The sequence below is a fragment of the Echiichthys vipera genome (assembly GCF_963691815.1).
Source record: "Echiichthys vipera genome assembly, chromosome: 6".
Taxonomy (NCBI): Eukaryota; Metazoa; Chordata; class Actinopteri; order Perciformes; family Trachinidae; genus Echiichthys; species Echiichthys vipera.
In genome coordinates, this window is record NC_139831.1 from 1779453 (window position 1) to 1797931 (window position 18479).

General features: G+C 45.3%; 1 protein-coding gene across 1 annotated transcript in view; it reads right to left on the reverse strand.

Moving 5' to 3' along the window:
* Positions 1–13973, reverse strand: part of LOC310948166 (protocadherin-1-like) — a 32467-nt gene extending 18494 nt beyond the window's left edge. The window contains exon 1 of the mRNA XM_083915199.1: positions 13325–13973. The gene's annotated coding sequence lies outside the window, so the exon portion shown is untranslated. The remainder of the gene's footprint in view (positions 1–13324) is intronic.
* Positions 13974–18479: the final 4506 nt, after the last annotated feature.

Consider the following 18479-nt stretch of genomic DNA (forward strand, 5'->3'; position numbering starts at 1 on the left):
CTACGGCGTTGTCATTTTAAATTAGACGAGGCGTTTTAGATCTGCGCACACACACACACACACACACACACACACACACACACGCAATTTATCTCCGTTATTGGAAATACACTTGAACGCAGGTGCTGGGGACTCTGCGGTTGAAAATCATGGATGTAAACGCTGCAGAAAAGTGAAACTCTTACTATGAGTCGGTAACAGCGGGGTAAAACAGATTGGGAGCAGCTGTAAAAGCAAATACGGTGACATATTAAAAGCGGTGGGCGCCTCCCTAGGGAGGTGTTCCAGGCACGTCCAGCTGGGAGGAGGCCTCGGGGAAGACCCAGGACCAGGTGGAGAGATTAGATCTCCACACTGGCCTGGGAACGCCTCAGGATCCCCCAGTTAGAGCTGGTTAATGTGGCCCGGGAAAGGGAAGTTTGGGGTCCCCTGCTAAAGCTGCTGCCCCTGAGACCCGACCCCGGATAAGAGGCTGAAGATGAGATGAGATTAAAAGCGGTACGGAGCGTTTTTCCATCACCGGAGGAAAGAGAAAGGAGCGTCTACACAAGGCGGAAGAAATCAACAATTTGCAGCACAGGCGTAAACCAGGGCTCCACATTAAGGGCGCACTCACACTGTTCCTCCGTACCGTGCCCCAGCACGTTTCACGGCTAAAGTCTGGTTCCTCTGACCAGTGTGAGTGCAACCGTACCGCGTCTAGGAGCGGCACGCTTGCCGTCCACGGCCCGTTTGGGAGAGGTGGGCTTTAGTAAAGCACGTTTGCACGTGTACGAGCACGAGCGTGCGCACGTGTACGAGCACGAGCGTGCGCACGTGTACGAGCACGAGGCCTACGGCGGTTCTGAGGTCATTTCCTGTGCGCCTGTTGGGACGTAGGAATTAAATTTGTATCAATAAATACAAATTAGACAAAGAAAAATACTCAAATTTAACTTAAAAAACCTCTAAAACGTCACAAAATACGACTCCAAACTACAGGGATTGTGCGCTTTCTTGACATTAACTGTACAATCCCGTACGACCACGTGACTCTCACTCAACCGGACACCCACTTCCCTCGCTCGCAGCTGACACGTGAAACAAGAACGCCGCGGCGTGTAAATGTAAACTGTAACATGTGGAGACGAAAGCCTCTCGGGGATGTGGGACGAGGACTTATTTTACAGGTTAAATTCTACATTTTTGAATGATAACTGCCATAAAAATTACTAAATCCTGGGTTTTTATGCAGATTTTCTTACGTTTTAACACTTGTTTTTACTTATTTCTCTCTGTCTGACAGTAAACGGCCATAAAAACTACAAAATCCTGGGTTTTAATACAGATTTTCTTACGTTTTAACACTGTTTTTTTTACTTATTTATTGTGTGATTCCTGACAGTAACTGTAAAATCCCGTACAACCACATGACACTCACTCACACGCAACCCCACACCCACGTGAAACAGGAACGCCGCGGCGTGTAAATGTAAACTGTAACATGTGGAAACAGAGGAGAAAAGAGCCTCTCGGGGTGGTGAGGGGTTTTTTGGGACCCGGGGGTGGGGATGGGGTTAATGTTGGGAAAAGTCCAAGTGTTGACATGTTTGTTCACATGTTGGAGTGTGTTTGTGTTTGGGGGGGTGGGTGTGTGTGTGTGGGGGGGGGGTCTTCCTCAGGGGCCGGACCCCGGGGTGAAGCAGGGAGCGTCCGGCTCGTCCTCGTTCCCACAGTCTGAGACTTTCTCACCAACTCTGTGTACAGAGAGGGCGAGCTAACACGCCGCTGCAGGGAACCGGTCTTTGTGCGTACGTGCTGCGACACAAAGACACCGGAGGACACTTACGGGGACAGTAGCATTTCCATGTGTAAAGGAGCAAGGCACTAACTGTTTGACTCCGCGAGACAAAGACTCGCAATAGACAACACAAAGAGAGAGAGAGAGAGGGCGTGTGCAGACAACAGCACTCGTCTGTACATTACAAAGCAGCTCAATGGCCCTGTTACCACCCACTGAGTGTGTGTGTGTGTGTGTGTGTGTGTGTGTGTGTTTGTGTGTGTGTGTTCACTATTGATATTCAGAGGGTCTCTGTGTTAATGTCCCACCTGCATCTCGCACTTTTAACGACCGTACGTCACGTTATTGCATTAGAAAGAGAGTAACTCGCTCCTGCAGCTGCAGAAACCACGTCCAGGCTTCACTTTTCCTCCACGTGCGAATAAAAGGGATTAAAAATAATAATAAAAAATAATAAAAAACTAAAGTTAAAGCTAATCTGACCAGAGAACAGTTCAAACTAACCCACTTTTGCTCATTTCAGACCTCTTCAGGGTCGGATAAACCGCAAACATCAGCAACGTAATGCACATTATTCGTCTGTGCACGACTTAATAACATTTACAACATGACGTGTTTCCGTATAGGCTCTTACTGTCTGAACGATAACTGCTATAAAAAGTACAAAATCTTGGGTTTTAATACAGATTTTCTTACTTTTTAACACCTTTTTAACGTTTTTTATTCTTATTTGTCTCTGTATGAACGATATCTGGTATAAAAAGTATAAAATCCCGAGTTTTTCTACAGATTTTCTCACTTTTTAACGCTTTTTAACACCTTTTTTAATGCTTTGTATTCTTATTTGTCTCTGTATGAACGATATCTGCCATAAAAAGCACAAAATCCTGGGTTTTTATACAGATTTTCTTACTTTTTAACACCTTTTTTAATGTTTTTTATTCTTATTTCTCTCCGTCTGAACGATAACTGCCATAAAAAGTATAAAATCCTGGGTTTTTATACAGATTTTCTTACTTTTTAACACTTATTTATTCTTATTTCTCTCTGTGTGAATGATAACTGCAATACAAACTACAAAATCCTGTTTTTTTTATACAGATTTTCTTACTTTTTAACACCTTTTGCAATGTGTTTATTCTTATTTCTCTCTGTCTGACAGTAAACTGCCATAAAAAGTAATAAATCCTGGGTTTTCATGCAGATTTTCTTACTTTTTAACACCTTTTTTTAAAGCTTTTTATAACTTATTTCTCTCTGTCTGAGTAAACTGCCATAAAAAGTGTAAAATCACGGGTTTTTACAATAACTGTAGGAAAATTAAAACATATTTATTCTTTCTGTGTCAGAAAAATACTCACTGATGGGGTAAGCTGATGTTAGTGGCATTTTGTTTACAATTGCATCATTTTTATGTTATTTACAGGAAAAAATAAGCGTGAAAACTTTGTGCAAAACTGTGACTGTGACGTTATAGTAAAGAGGATTTAATCAGTTTGTTTGACAATTCAACAGAAATCCAAATAATTAGTCTCTAGAAACATCATATTACTAAAAACTTAATTAAATAAATACATTTTAAGATGTTTGACGGTCGCACCACAGTTAACGACCAATTCATTTACATGAAAAAACACCAAAATATCTTAATTCATGATTTAAACATGTATGAACGTAAGCATGACATTCTAAAGCTTTGACCAATTGCAATAAACCTTCATATTTATTGTATTTTTAAATTTACCTGTTAAAAACCCTTATCTGTCATTGACCCTCACATTCATATATTGCGATAAATCAACTTTAAAACTATTTAAAGACAAAAAACCCAGATTCTAAGTGTGTGTAAATCACAATATTCCCCTAAAACAACTCTAATAATTGACTTTTTGGAGATATTCATACACTAAACATTAAATTAAAATGCCCCAAAAACAACATAACTACTAAACTAAGGTTAAGCAATAAAGATAAAACATATTAAAGTACATTTTATCTCATATCAATAGGGATATGTATATATATATATTGTGATAAATCCATCTTCAAGTGTGTGTAAATCACAAAATTCCCCTAAAACGACCCTAATAATTAACTTTTTTGAGATATTCAAACCCCAGGCATCTTGAGAAAGACGTAAAACTCCCCAAACTTTAAGCAGAACGACTCCAAACTGCTTTTAAAAGATTAAATATGGAAACCAGTGGCGTGAAAACGTGTCTACCCACCTGCAGACTGGACTTTAGCGACCCGGTTCGACTGTAAAGGTTCTGTAAACACGAGCGGGTGGACGTCTCGCTCCTGCCTGGTGAACTGCAGAGCTTCTGCGGCGCTGGTTGACCTGCACGCCGCACGGGTGGGCGTTAACCCTAACGTCCAGGCAACAGCCTCCATCTCCATAACAAACAGCCCACTCACTACTTCACACATGTTCCCCGCCCCCGCCTTTAAAGAGGGAGCACGGCTGTTTCACTGGGGCTTAAACAACAGTTTACTACAGTTTTTATTACTTTACTTTACTTTATTTGGGGCCTGTTGACGGAAATGATCCAAAACGAGGGGCCGGAGACATCAGCGTCACATTAATGGATATTTTAAAACCCTACAGCGACACAGGAGTGAATATAGTGTCTTTATTTTATCAATTTAAATAGAATAATAGGTTTTAAAGTGCAACAACAGGTCAAAAAAGATCCTTGTTGAATGAACAAACCTGTGAACCCGAGGTTTACACTCAATTATTGGACTAAAGTAAAGTTTGAGGCTCTTCTTCTTTACTTAAGTGTTTTATTTACATGCTACTTTATTCTTTTACTCCACTGCATTTATCTGATTACTTCAGTAACTAGTTACTTTTCCAGGCTGACGAGTTAATATGAAACATTAGTGTATTCATCACAAACTGGACTGACGACAACGAACGTAACATAAATGCAGAGTAGCATTAGATAATATTAGATATGAGATCAAATGTACTTTAATATGTTTTATCTTTAATGCCTAACCTTAGTTAAGTAGTTATGTTGTTTTTGGGGCATTTTAATTTAATGTTTGGTGTTTTATTATCTCAAAAAAGTCAATTATTAGGGTTGTTTTAGGTGAACTGACGGGTAGAAAGAGACACTGCGGAGGTGATTTAATTTAACCAGTGAAACGATTGAGAAACAACGACAGAGCGGAGCTTGGCGAGCTGCTGCCAAGAGGATTCAGAAACCCACGAAGAAGAAGCATGTAGCGGGAGCGTGTGTAGCGTTGTGGCTGCGCGCATACAGGGAGCGCATGGAGCAAGTCTCCTAGCACGCCGGTCTTTGACACGCTAGGAGACGTTAGCACTGAGACGTTAGCACTGAGACGATAGCTCTGAGACGATAGCGCTGAGAAGTCTGCTCCGAGAAGTCTGCGCTGAGACGTTATCGCTGAGACGTTATCGTTTAATCACGATTAGTGACGAACCCATACATTGGCCGGAGGATATTTGCGTTTTTTTCACGCGTATCGGCATCAGTTGATGTGTTTGCTGATGGTTTTCTACGGCATTATTCACAGACAGGCGTCCACAGGCAGCTCCGTGTTGCTGGAGACGCCTTTTTTAAGTTTAATAAATGTTCCTTTAATTCAAATTGAGACTCTTAACATTTGTTTTCATCATTGTGTCACTGTTAAGGGCGCACTCACACTGTCCTTCCGCACCAAAACAGGTTTCACGGGTAAAGCCTTGTGCGTTTGACCAGTGTGAGTGCAACCGCTCCGTGCATAACTGCAGCCAGCTGGCCGTCCACAGCCCGTTTGAGAGAGGTGGGCTTTAGTAAAGCACGTTTGCACGTGTACGAGCACGAGCGTGAGCACGTGTACGCGCACGAGCGTGAGCACGTGTACGTGCACGAGGCCTACGGCGGTTCTGAGGTCATTTCCTGTGCGCCTGTTGGGACGTAGAAAAAAAAAGGAGGGACCATGCGCGGACATTTCAAACAATGGCGGTGAAAGGTTCACGTTGGTGTGATGCGGAGGTGGAGTGTTTACTGCAGATTTGGTCGATGAAAAGATTCAAAAACAGTCGACAAGACGCACAAAAACTCCGAGGTCTACGGAAAGATCTGGAAACAAAGTCACGCATCGCCATGACGTCATCAATGCGTGTGACGTGTTACGGCGTGATGACGTATAGGCAGCAAGAAGTATTCTCCGAGGCCCAGGTAGTGTGAGTACAAACGGGCCTGGAGGGGGGGACAAGGACCCTAAAGCACGGGGCACGGGACGGAGGCACAGTGGGAGGACGCCCTGAAAGTCGTATCGGCTCCAAATATGGGCTCAAAAAAGTGTTCAGTGCGTATCGTTGGATCCCTGATCACGATACAATACAAACATACTACGTTTTAACGCACAACTCCACATGATCGCTCCAGTCTGCTGCTTTTTATTTCACCTAATCAGTGAAATCTATTTAACGAGTGTGTTTGTGTGAGAGAATCCAAATCTGTGTTACATGAACGCGGCGTTGCATAATCACTGGCATCGGCTTTAACTGCAGTAATGTGTTTTATAATTACACAGGAACATTATCAGACCAATTACAAAAAACCTGCTCATCCAAACTGGAAACCAGTTCTGAAAGTTTCTGTCTGGACTCACAGGAGTGTGTGTTAATACAAGGGTGTGTGTGTGTGTGTAGGTGTGTGTGTGTGTGTAGGTGTGTGTGTGTGTAGGTGTGTGTCCTCTGTATAAACTACAGTAACCTGAATGTCCAGTGCTTCATGTTCACACATACCAAACCTGTCATGAATTAAATATCACACACACACACACACACGCACACACACACACGCAGACACACACACACACACACACACACACACACACGCACACGCGCGCACACACATGCGCGCACACCCAGAAAATCAAAAGATGCTTTGATGTTTTCAGATCTCAGAAGGACACAGGATGTTCATGGTCGAGGTGAGCTCTGTCTGGACGGTCCAGTGTGTGTGTGTGTGTGTGTGTGTGTGTGTGTGTGTGGTCCCCCCGCCCTGCAGCACAAAGGGGATTACTCTAATGACTCTATTCACTACTGTTGTTTGATCCAGATTAGCACATGCACACACACACACACATCCTTCCTATTCAGATGCAGTGTGTGTGTGTGTGTGTGTGTGTGTGTGTGTGTGTGTGTGTGTGTTTGAATGACCACACTGGAAGATGCGGTCTGGAGGATTGTCATAGAGACGGGTAGGGGGGGATTAGGGACACACTTCCAGACGGTGCTCATAAAAATATGACAGTGACAAACACATGATGTAAGCACTTCCTGTGCTTATACGTAAATATTTATACGTGTAAATATATTTAAATATATTTATCCTGGAAGAGTTCAACGTCCCGCACAACTGGGAGAAATTAGGGTCCAATATTATCTGTTTATTGTGCTTAAAAAACCCGATTGAGACCATGGAGTCATGTCGATTTGTAATATTTTGGTGTAAAATAAACGTCTTAAAAATACGATTTCCAGGTCCGAACGCTGTTGAAACAACGGACGAACACTTGAACAACCGCGATCGCCTCTGTCGTGAGTTAAACAACTGTTTTAATCGATAAGAAAAAGGTCAAATGACAATTAAGTTGTTTATTAGAAAGTCAGATCTGTTCAAACGACGTGAACACGGGGCGTTGGAGAAATACGCAGCGCGGAAATCCAATTTTTGAAAGGGTGTTACGTCGAAACTTAACAGCCAGATAGAGTCGCACGCATAATAACGCTATTTAAAAATAAATTAATTAATATTATACACATATTCAAGGCTCAACAGTAGCTTTTAGAAGTGGCTGCGAGGCTGCTACCAGCTTCTGGTTGCCAAAACTTAAAATATGGTCGCCATTTTTAGTCACCTTATATTTTGAGTCATGGATCCATACATATATATGTGTGTGTGTGTGTGTGTGTGTGTGTGTGTGTGTGTGTGAGTGTGTGTCCGGTGTGTGTGTGTTTATATATATAAAGGTGAGTGGAAGATAAGTCGACCAGTCGGTTAAATGTTGCTGCCATCGCTAGTTCGCGCAACTTGATTTCAGCGCCATTTTACAATTTGGTTATTGAAAACAATGAGAAACGGTCGCATACGCGCCGCGTATTCTCTAAATACTGTCGTTAAAATACTGATATTGAAGTCCCCACATCACTGCAAGAGCTTTACGTTATAAAATACTCTCATTTTTCTACAGTTCAGTTGACAAAAGACAGCGTATTTCCAAATGTTAAATGTTAAAATAAGAAGTAAGGAGCTGATGAGACATTCAACGCCACCTTTTGATGTTTTTTTACACACTGCGGAAAAAGTTTGCTCCGTGTGAAACCACATTCAGGTGGAAGGAGGCAAATGGCGCTGACTGACCACGAGATAACAGGTATAATAAAGGTATAATGAAGACTTTGGACACCTGTGACACACCTGCGGCTCTCCGTAGAGGCAGCAGGTGCTGTGTCATACTCCATGAATGCGTCCGCTCCTTGTGTAAATACTTTGTGTGCTGCGGAGAAAGTTGTTGTGTCCAGGGCAGAGTATGAAAGGAACGTGACTCAAGCGCAGCGGCTTCCTGTGACGCTCGCGTTACTGTCAGTCAGGAAACGCAGCTGACTCACTGGCTTTAATGGTTTCAGGGCTGGTTTCGGTGCATTGTCGCCTTCCTGTTGTTGTGCTCGGAGGCACTGTGGCAGGACCGGCCGGTTCAGCGATCAAACGTGTGACCTAACTGCTGACGGGATGTGCTGTCTGTCTAACCTCTGATCCACACACACACACACACACACACACACACACACACACACACACACACACACACACACACACACACACTGATCCCCTCGCAGCAGCAGCAGAAGGGGATTATGGGAGTAGATGCACATGAACAGCAGGCTGGCAGGAAGTGAAGATCAGGCGTCATCAGAACGCCGTTTTAAATCCGCAGCAACATCTTTATTACACATGTCAGCGAAGGTTATGCGGACACAACGCAAAAGACACCGCGGCATCAGCACCCAACAGTGACGACGTACGGGAAAAAAAACACTGCTAATTCCACCAAACACACGCTCCATTTACTCCACGGTGTCCGCAAATGTCTTGTTTTGGCGTCAACTCAAAGATATTCAGTTTCCCGTCCCAGAGGAGGAAAGAAACCAGAGGATATTCATATTTAAGGAGCTGGAATCAGATCGTTTTGACTTATTTTAATTAATAAAACATTAAAAACAGGACTGGGCGATAATTCAACACGAGTGTTTATCGTCGTGACGCACGATTACATCGTCTAAACTGACAATAACGAGACTTACGACCTCGAAAATCACTAAAATATCGAATGTGAGGTCATAGTTTGCACTTAAATTGTAAATAAAATGAAAAATAGATCAAATTAACTCGCACGTATCGGCGTATTCCCTATTTATTTACTGAATAATCACAAAACCTCTCAAATCGTCATATTTATATTGTTATCCAGATATAAAACAACCTTTATATGAAGATTTTGGACGTATTATTAAACTAGTTAATTCATTTAAACATCAACAACTTGTGTTTTAATCTTTGCAGTTTAGAAAACCTTTAATAAATTGATGGATTTGCATTTATGACATTAAAACACACGGCTTTTTAAAAGTTTTATAGGTTGATTAAAGGGCCAGGACAAAAATATGTCCAGTGTGGACTCTTTAAGACATATATTTGGCGTAAATTTGCTAAAATCAGACGGTGAAATCGTCGCGGCGGCGGATATTTTGCACTTATAAGAGAGAAATACTTTAAAATACTGATAATACCAAGAATACAGCAGCAACTGAAGGGTTCAAACTACTTTTACGACCCCAGTCTACGGCTAAAAACTGTAATAAATACTGAAAATAATCACTTTAATGGATCCAGAACACGTAGAATAAACACTACACTGTCTTTATCAGTCTTCATTAAAGTTCACAGCCGCTGAAGCTCAAAGATACTGTTCAGTTTAACAGATTAGTGTTAAAATAAGTCAATTAATGGACCAGAAAACGTATCAACAGCAGGTTAAATAATCAATATATCAGGAAAACATGAGAGGAAAGCAAACTGGCTTCGATCGCGTGCGCGGACACGCCGCTTTCCTCCAGCTCTCGCGTCGTTCTGCTCGTTTTTGCACCGTCGCTCAGACGAACACGGCACATTTAAACGCATTTGACAGCCCGACAGCAGGCTGCAAGTTAAAAATGGCTGCTGCTGCTGCGTTAGAGACGCTCATGCACCGTCTACTGTAAATATGCAGAGGCCTGTGTGTGTGTGTGTGTGTGTGTGTGTTTTGCAGGAAGGTGTGAAATGACACCTGGCGCTCAGAGTGCGAGCAGGCGGCGAGGTTCAAAACCGTCTAACTGTCTCATTTCTATTGACTGCCGCACACACACACACACACCAAAAAATCAATACATTAATACAACGCGGGCTCCATAAGTGCTTTTAGCCGCTTTTACAGCAGGAAACGACGACGTCTGTGCGTCCGTGTGAGCGTGCAGCGTCTCCACCGCCAGCACACGGACTTACATGGCATCGGGGTGTTTGTGATCCCCTCGGGGTGACTTCTAATGATTTAAGTGACCTTTTTTTTGTGTTTTTAATCAAAGCTACGGTGGTGACAGCCGCCTCAGGTGCATGACAGCACATATGCATGCTCTCACGGTGGCGTCGGTGGACCAGAGTGTGTGCATTTTGAATTTTGATGCATTTTTGTGGCACCAAAAACCTATTTTCACCAAAATAATGTGTATTTTTACAGGTTTGTCTCTGTGTTTTTGCTGTTTTGGGTAAAATTCTGCATGTTTTCCTCATGGAAATGATTTAAAAGAAACAATATATGGTTTGAAATTCAAGGATGGCTTTATTTGAAGGGTCTCAAGGGGACGAGACGGTGTGTGACCAGGTGTTGCGGTCACCTGTGCGCAACCTATTGGTGATCAGAGTTTATTGTGACTACGTTTAGATGTCAAATACGTGACTGTCGTCTCTGAGTATTGACTAGCAACTGCAAATTCTTTCAAACTAGATCCCAACGACTGATTCACCGTCAAACCAGTTTCCCCAGAGAATCAAACCACTGCCTTTTTTTATGGCTTCCTCATTCCTGTCACACCTGAACCGACGCGGAGATAAAAAAGAGCGACCCAGGAACCGTGAAAAGCCTTCAATCCAAAGCGTGGACGGCTCTTTTTGGGATGTGAATGTGCGTGTTTCCATTTTCCACACAGCGAACCAATTTCCCCTCTGCCGGCTCCCTTTTTAATGACGGGCAAAGACGACACGGCCTCACTCAGATCTCCAATTTCTACGCAGAAATGTGCAGAACGGACTCTGTTCGACCTCTCTCCAGCTCCACGTCTTTTCCTTTTTTTATGGTCATTTCATCCTCTTCCTCTCCTCCGGGTCCCCGCTGACTAATCCTCCACCTCCCACGGCCCCTCGCCCTCCCGCGGAGCTGTGGATGACCGAGACCGTTGGTTTTTATCTGGGCGAAATTGGACGGATGCACCTCCAAATTAGAGGAGGCAGAGAGGAATCCCACAAAACCTCCGACCTCGCCCCTCGACGCTGCGGCGGCAGAAGCTCGGGTGACGGTTCAAACCGGCCGCAAACCTCAGGGAGAGTATCTCAACCTCGTCCCCTGCTGCTGCGAAATAAACCTGAATATATGTTTACAGGGCAGAAACCAGAGCCACCGTCCGATGCAACGCACAGGGGAAACCACGAGTACAACCTCAGAGGCTTTAATGAGCTTTTTTATGTGTTTATAAAACATTATTTTATCACAATAGTGAACAAGGAAGACTGTGATTTAAAGCCAAAAGCAGAAATGCTAGGGCTGCGTCTACTAAGACCCGTTCTGAAGGATAGGACACGCAAACGCTGCAGCTGCTGATTTGCATTTATGCCTAAAACACCACCGACGCAGACGGTGGATGCTCCGTAAAACACCGGCCCCCCTGCTCACCCGTGCTCCGCGGCATCTCCGTCGAGGCCGAACGTGAGCGACGACGACGACGACGACGACGAAGAGGTTCTCAGACTCGAATCTGGTGAAACCTCAGATCTGTTTCAAGTGTCTTAATGTCACAAGAAGTGAGCGGAGATGACAGGGGCGGGAGGGGGGGGAACAGGGAGTGGGGTCAAAGGTCAAGTGAAGGAACACGCAACACCGCCCCCGTTTCCCATGAGCACCCAGGAACATTCACACAGTGTTCATGAACGGCGGTGGCGGTGGCTTCTCTCTCTTTTTTTTTTTTACTACAACAGCTCACTCTCTGTCAGGGAAAGGCAGATGCAGTTTGCATGTAAATACCTAACTCCCCCACCCTCCCTTCCTCCCTCTCTCTCTCTCTTTCTCTCTATGGTGTAGAGCAGGTCGAACGCCCATCCTATCTCTCTCTCTCCCTCCACTACAGCAAAGGAGAAGGACTGGATGGACTGGATTCCCCGGTGTTGACGCATGCCTGCATGAAGACTGTGGCGGCTGGGGTGGAGGTGGTGGTGGTGGAGGTGGTGGTGGTGTGTAGTCATCGTCACCTGCTATTCTCGTCCAGCTTTACAGTTTACACTGAAACTCCGCCGCCTTTATTTGGATTTGAGCTCATGTTCACAAAACATACAAGATGTTGGTTGCAGGGTGGGGTGTGGGGTGGGGGGGTGTAAATCTGATGCTACAGGTGCCCAGGAGGCCTCAGGTGCTGTGTGAGGCTTTACAGGGGAAACAGATATGGAGAGAGACGTATGCTCCCTCGCCTGTGTGACTGGTTTATGAGCAGCCTCAGATGAATGGACTGTTGTATTGTTGCTTTAAGCAGCTCCGGGAGTCCCTGAAGGCAGATTAGCTCTAATATTACAGTGCAAAGACAAACCTCTGATTATAACGACCAGCTTTTCTTTTAACTGCCATTTTATATTCTCCTCTATAGACCGAGAGTCCCTGCAGAACTCTTAAAGCCTCGGATGGAGACATAATGACACTCACACTCAACACAAACCGCTCCTATATGCACTATAGGCAACTGTGCACACAGCAGGCTGCTGCACTTCCCTGCTCAAATGCACTGTGCGGGATTACTGTAGAGATTTCTCCTCTTCTGAGAGGTTAGCAAACCCAGAGTGACCCACAGGAAGCGGTATTTTATTACTGACAGACATGGAGGTAATGTTGAGGAGGGAGGGGATCGATACGGATCAATACCACTGTAGTGTAATATAGGTAAAATACCGCTCAGAGGGGATTAAACGCTGAATATGAACATGCAATCGTTTTAAAAACGCCTTGATTTGGCCAACAAGTGTTTTGCAGACGCCTCCAGGGACGTATCCCGCATAAATGCGTGTTTAAAATCACAATAAAGTGAATATACTCGTGCGTAAAGCGCCTCCTATGCCCGCACACTGACAGGAGGATTTGCGGGAATATGCGTGAAAAATGTTGTGTCACGTTAAGATTTAGGGTGAAATATTCTGCGTGGACCCGGGTCTGTGCGGAGAAGTTACGTACCTGGACCGGGTGAGAGCCGCGCGGTTCCCCAGCTCTGAGCGCTCCAGCCCGGCTTACAGGCTCCGCTCCTCCTCGGTACCCAGACGGAGCCGCTCCGGAACGGAAAAATTTAAAAAATGTATAAAAAAAGAAAGAAAACCCTAAAAATTAACAATCCACAACGCTGGGAGAAAAAAAGACCTTTAAACAAATCAAACAATCCAGTCGGACAGGTGATTATTCCTCCAATTTCTGTCCAGTTTCTACTGTCGTGACCAGCGCTGCTGCGCGTCAACCCGGCGGTCCACCCTCTCTCTCTCTCCCGGGGAACGAGCCCAGCCGAAGGGGGGCGTTCGGGGGGGGGGACACCCGTCCGGACCGGGGGTGGAGGGGTCACTCTCCTCGCTGCTACTCCTGTGAGCGTCACCACCGGGCGGTTTTTACCGACAGCAGCAACAGCATCCTCCGCTGATGATGGGGTGGTGGTGGTGGTGGTGGTGGTGGTGGACGGAGCACGAAAAAGGGGGTAAAACGGTAAAGAAATCACCCAAAGCGAGAAACACTAGTTCCGGTAGGTCCCGGGAGTTGTCAGCAGCGGTCGTCCGGTTAGTTTCCACCCCGCCGCGCAGTCGCTGCTCTGCCGCCTCAAACTCTGTCCGTCTCGCGGTCCGGCAGCACGGAGCAGGTCGCGCGGCTCTGCACTGTGTGTGATGGGAAAGTGGAGTGATTCCAAACGACTGCGCTCGCGCTTCCCTCCCTCTCTCTCTCTCTCTCTCTCTCTCTCTCTCTCTCTCTCTCTCTCTCTCTCTCTCTCTCAGGCTGTTCCCCCCACCTCCTCCCCCCTCCCTCCCCTATACACTCTCTATACACTACACCGGGAGGGGGGAGGCGGGGCTGAGCATCCAACATCCACCCCAACAACTAACTACTCTTCGTGGATTTCCCAACAATTTCTCTTTCTTTTCTTTATTTTTTTTTTTATTAATGGCGACTTTTCTTGGCTGCCATTTTTTACACAAACCCGTGTTTTTAGGGGCACTTTCCTATTTTTTTAACCCGGTTAAAGTGTCACTGTATGCGGCGTCACAGAGTCACAGGTCCGAGTAGTCTCCATCACTTCAACTTAAACGGCTAAAAAAAACGGCTAAAAAAAGAGGTTCACTGATGATCTTGACAGGATTCTTATCCGCCATTAAACGCTCAGAATCACCGCCACCAACTGTCACACCCCTCTCTTCCGCTTCATTTCCACTCATAAATATAGTAAATAAATGTTTCTACCTTTCTGTTTTTCCCTGTCATCCCTCTCTCTCTCCTTCTTTATTGATGTTTCTACCGTCTCTCTGCCTCCTTCTCTTCTCCCAGCTCCGTCCTGCCACAGAGAGGCGGGAAGGAGCCCGTTCCTCGCGCTCTGAGCGCCACCTACAGGCGGGAAACGGTACAGTGTGTGTGTGTGCGTGTGTGTGTGTGTGTGTGTGCGTGTGTGTGTGGTACCAGCAGGCAGGAGAGAGGAAGAGCTCGAGCTCAGGCGTTTTCCCGCCACTGTGGAGCAGAGAGAGACAGCAGGGGACATATAACAAAATGGAGTCTATAGTGTAAAAGTGTCAACATTATGTCTGTTATTACAGCAGGGTCTGTAATATGAACACAGCGCAGCATGTGGTGGAGGGAGGCTGTTACCAAAGCAGCTTACTGTACTGTGATATTACACACAACACATATGGATTATGTGCTTTTTGTGTGTTTGTTTGCGTATGGCTGCCTCCGTTTCAGGAAGCTAATCCAACAAGCATCATTCAAAAACAATTTCAGTATTTAATCTATTATTTTTATTTAGCACAACCCTCGACAACTGTAAAAACTATACGACAATTCACCAGGATGTCACAAGAGACTGATAACCGCATTTTCTGACGTTTTTTAGCATGAAAAATGTCTTTTTTCCATCTGTAGAAAACATGTTTTTGGTTGTTTATAGCACAGTAACGTCAAATTTAATGTGATGGTCAAGTGCAATAATAAGTGTACAGCATGTACTGTATACAGATGTGTAGGTTACCACAGCTGTAAGCTGCTAGAAACACAAGAACATGCACCTTGAAATGTTTAAAAAAGGCTTGAATTTGGGTTAAGTTTAGACGTCAAAAGGCGACAATTAAGTTTAGACGACAAAAGGCGACGGATAAGTTTAGACGTCAAAAGGCGACAATTAAGTTTAGACGACAAAAGGCGACGGATAAGTTTAGACGACTAAAGGCGACAATTAAGTTTAGACGACAAAAGGCGACGGATAAGTTTAGACGACTAAAGGCGACAATTAAGTTTAGACGACAAAAGGCGACGGATAAGTTTAGACGACTAAAGGTGACGGTTAAGTTTAGACATTTTGGGGGTTGTCGTGCACACGTTTTGGGGGTTGGTTGGCACACATTTTGGGGGTTGGTTGGCACACGTTTTGGGGGTTGGTTGGCACACATTTTGGGGTTGGTTGGCGCACGTTTTGGGGGTTGGTTTTGGGGGTTAGTTGGCACACGTTTTGGGGGTTGGTTGGCACACGTTTTGGGGGTTGGTTGCCCCACGTTTTGGGGGTTGGTTGGCACACGTCTCGGGAGTTGGTTGGCACATGTTTTGGGTGTTGGTTGGCACACGTTTTGGGGGTTGGTTGGCACACATTTTGGGGTTGGTTGGCGCACGTTTTGGGGGTTGGTTTTGGGGGTTGGTTGGCACACGTTTTGGGGGTTGGTTGGCACACGTTTTGGGGGGGGTGTTGGCACACGTTTTGGGGACTGATTGGCGCATGTTTTGGGGGTTGGTTGGCACACGTTTTGGGGTTTTCGGTGGCACATGTTTTGGGGTTTTGGTGGCACACATTTTGGGGGTTGGTTGGCACATGTTTTGGGGGTTGGTTTTTGGGGTTGGTTGGCACACGTTTTGGGGGTTGGTTGGAACACGTTTTGGGGGTTGGTTGGCACACTTTTTGGGGGTTGGTTGGAACACGTTTTTGGGGTTGGTTGGCACACATTTTGGGGGTTGGTTTTGGGGGTTGGTTGGCACACCTTTTGGGGTTGGTTGGCAAACGTTTTAGGGGTTGGTTGGCAAACGTTTTGGGGGTTAGTTGGCACACGTTTTGGGGGTTGGTTGGCACACGTTTTGGGGTGTTGGTTGCCACACGTTTTGGGGGTTGGTTGGCACACGTTTTGGGGGTTGGTTGGCACACGTTTTGGGGGTTGGTTGGCACACGTTTTGGGGGTTGGTTGGCGCATGTTTTAGGGGGTGTTGGCACACGTTTTGGGGGTTGGTTGGCACACGTTTTGGGGGTTGGTTGGCACACTGACCAAGAGAAACAATATGAACATCTACAAAAAAACAACACTCTCAGTGTCTCGATGACTTAATAAGGAAATAATTTTTGCCGTGTGCATCGACAGGCCCAGCACTTCCTCCAGTCAGTAAACACACATCACTAATCCCTCTGAAAGAATCTTTTTTTAGAGGAATACTTTGCGTTACACCCATATTTTTATTTATTATCGAATGATTTTATTGTGCAATGACAATAAAGGGATTTTACATGCTGCAGGAGTTATACCATTTTGTATCATGGCCACTTCCCTACTGTAGTGACTGAGAGATAAATGCTAAAATGATTGCGTTTGAAATATTATATTTAAAGATGCAATAACAGCAAGCTATACTTAAAGTAATCAAAGTTAACATGCTTATGACAGTAATGAACATTAATCTCGTAGTGCTTTAACTGTCTGGGAGGTTATGAACATTAATAACAGTCCGTGAGAGTATTTATTTTCTTTTTTGCTCGACATTTCTGAGCAATATTTACAGCAGCGCCGCCGCCACCACGCTAATCAAGGTGTCCGTAAATAGCAGTTTGTACTTTTGGTTAATTACAGAGAGGTTAAGATCACAGGGGTGGGAGCTGTGGAGGAGCTGAGGAGGAGCAGGGCTGCGGCTCGTGTGTCAGGATCCACACGCCCGGATTTTAACACGACCTTCCTCAACCAAATGTTGTGTAACAGAGACAGTCAGGGGCGGATCAAGGTGTTCATGGGCCCCTAGGCTACTGTTGCCCCCCCCACACACACACACACACACACACACATTATTAATCAATAACTGCCGAAGCGACTTTGGCCTTTTTCCCCGAGGACGGTTGAGTTTAGACGTCAAAAGGAGACGGTTAAGTTCATACTACAAAAGGAGACGGTTAAGTTTAGACGATAAAAGGAGACGGTTAAGTTCATACTACAAAAGGAGACGGTTAAGTTTAGACGACAGTTAAGTTTAGACGACAAAAGGTGACGGTTAAGTTTAGACGACAAAAGGCAACGGTTACGGTTAAACAACATAAGGTAACGGTTGAGTTTAGACAACTAAAGGTGACGGTTAAGTTTAGACGACAAAAGGTGACGTGCACACCTGGGGCCCCTGCACACCTGGGGGCTCTGCATACCTGGGGTCCCTGGACACCTGGGGCCCCTGCACATCTGGGGGCCCCTGCACACCTGGGAACCCCTGCACACCTTGGGGCCCCTTTACACCTGGGGCCCCTGCACACCTGGGGTCCCTGCACACCTGAGGCCCCTGCACACCTGGGGCCCCTGCACACCTGGGGCCCCTGCACACCTGGGGCCCCTAGGCCAGCCTGTGCATTAATCCGCCTCTGGACCCAGTGGTGGGGTGTTGGTCGTGGTTAATGATTGAGGCTGAGTTTTTGTGCTTCTGGTGAAGCACAGATTATGTTTTTGATGATGACTTTGGTTTTGTTTTATCTCCAGGACATAAAACAAAACGCGTACGTGCTGAATTTTCAGTCCCTCCCAGTCGTCATGTAAGAAAAATAATGTTTTTTTTAATATAGCATAACAGCACATGAACTCCTGTCAGGTCCCTGTGAACCCCATCACACTCAAATGGTTCATTTCTATTATGGCGACTGCAACAATAAGCTCAGCCGTTCCCTCATGGCAGAAATGAAGGACACACATACTGTGTAATGGACAAAAGGTGATTTTATATTCCCCGCTCCGGCGTGCCCCTGAAGGGGGCTTTTAGAGCTCCATGATCACGCCTGCCGGAAGAAAGATTTCAAATGTACAGGAATATTATTCAAAGTATATTTATTTCAAAAAGGACCTGAAGTGCATAACAATGCTGC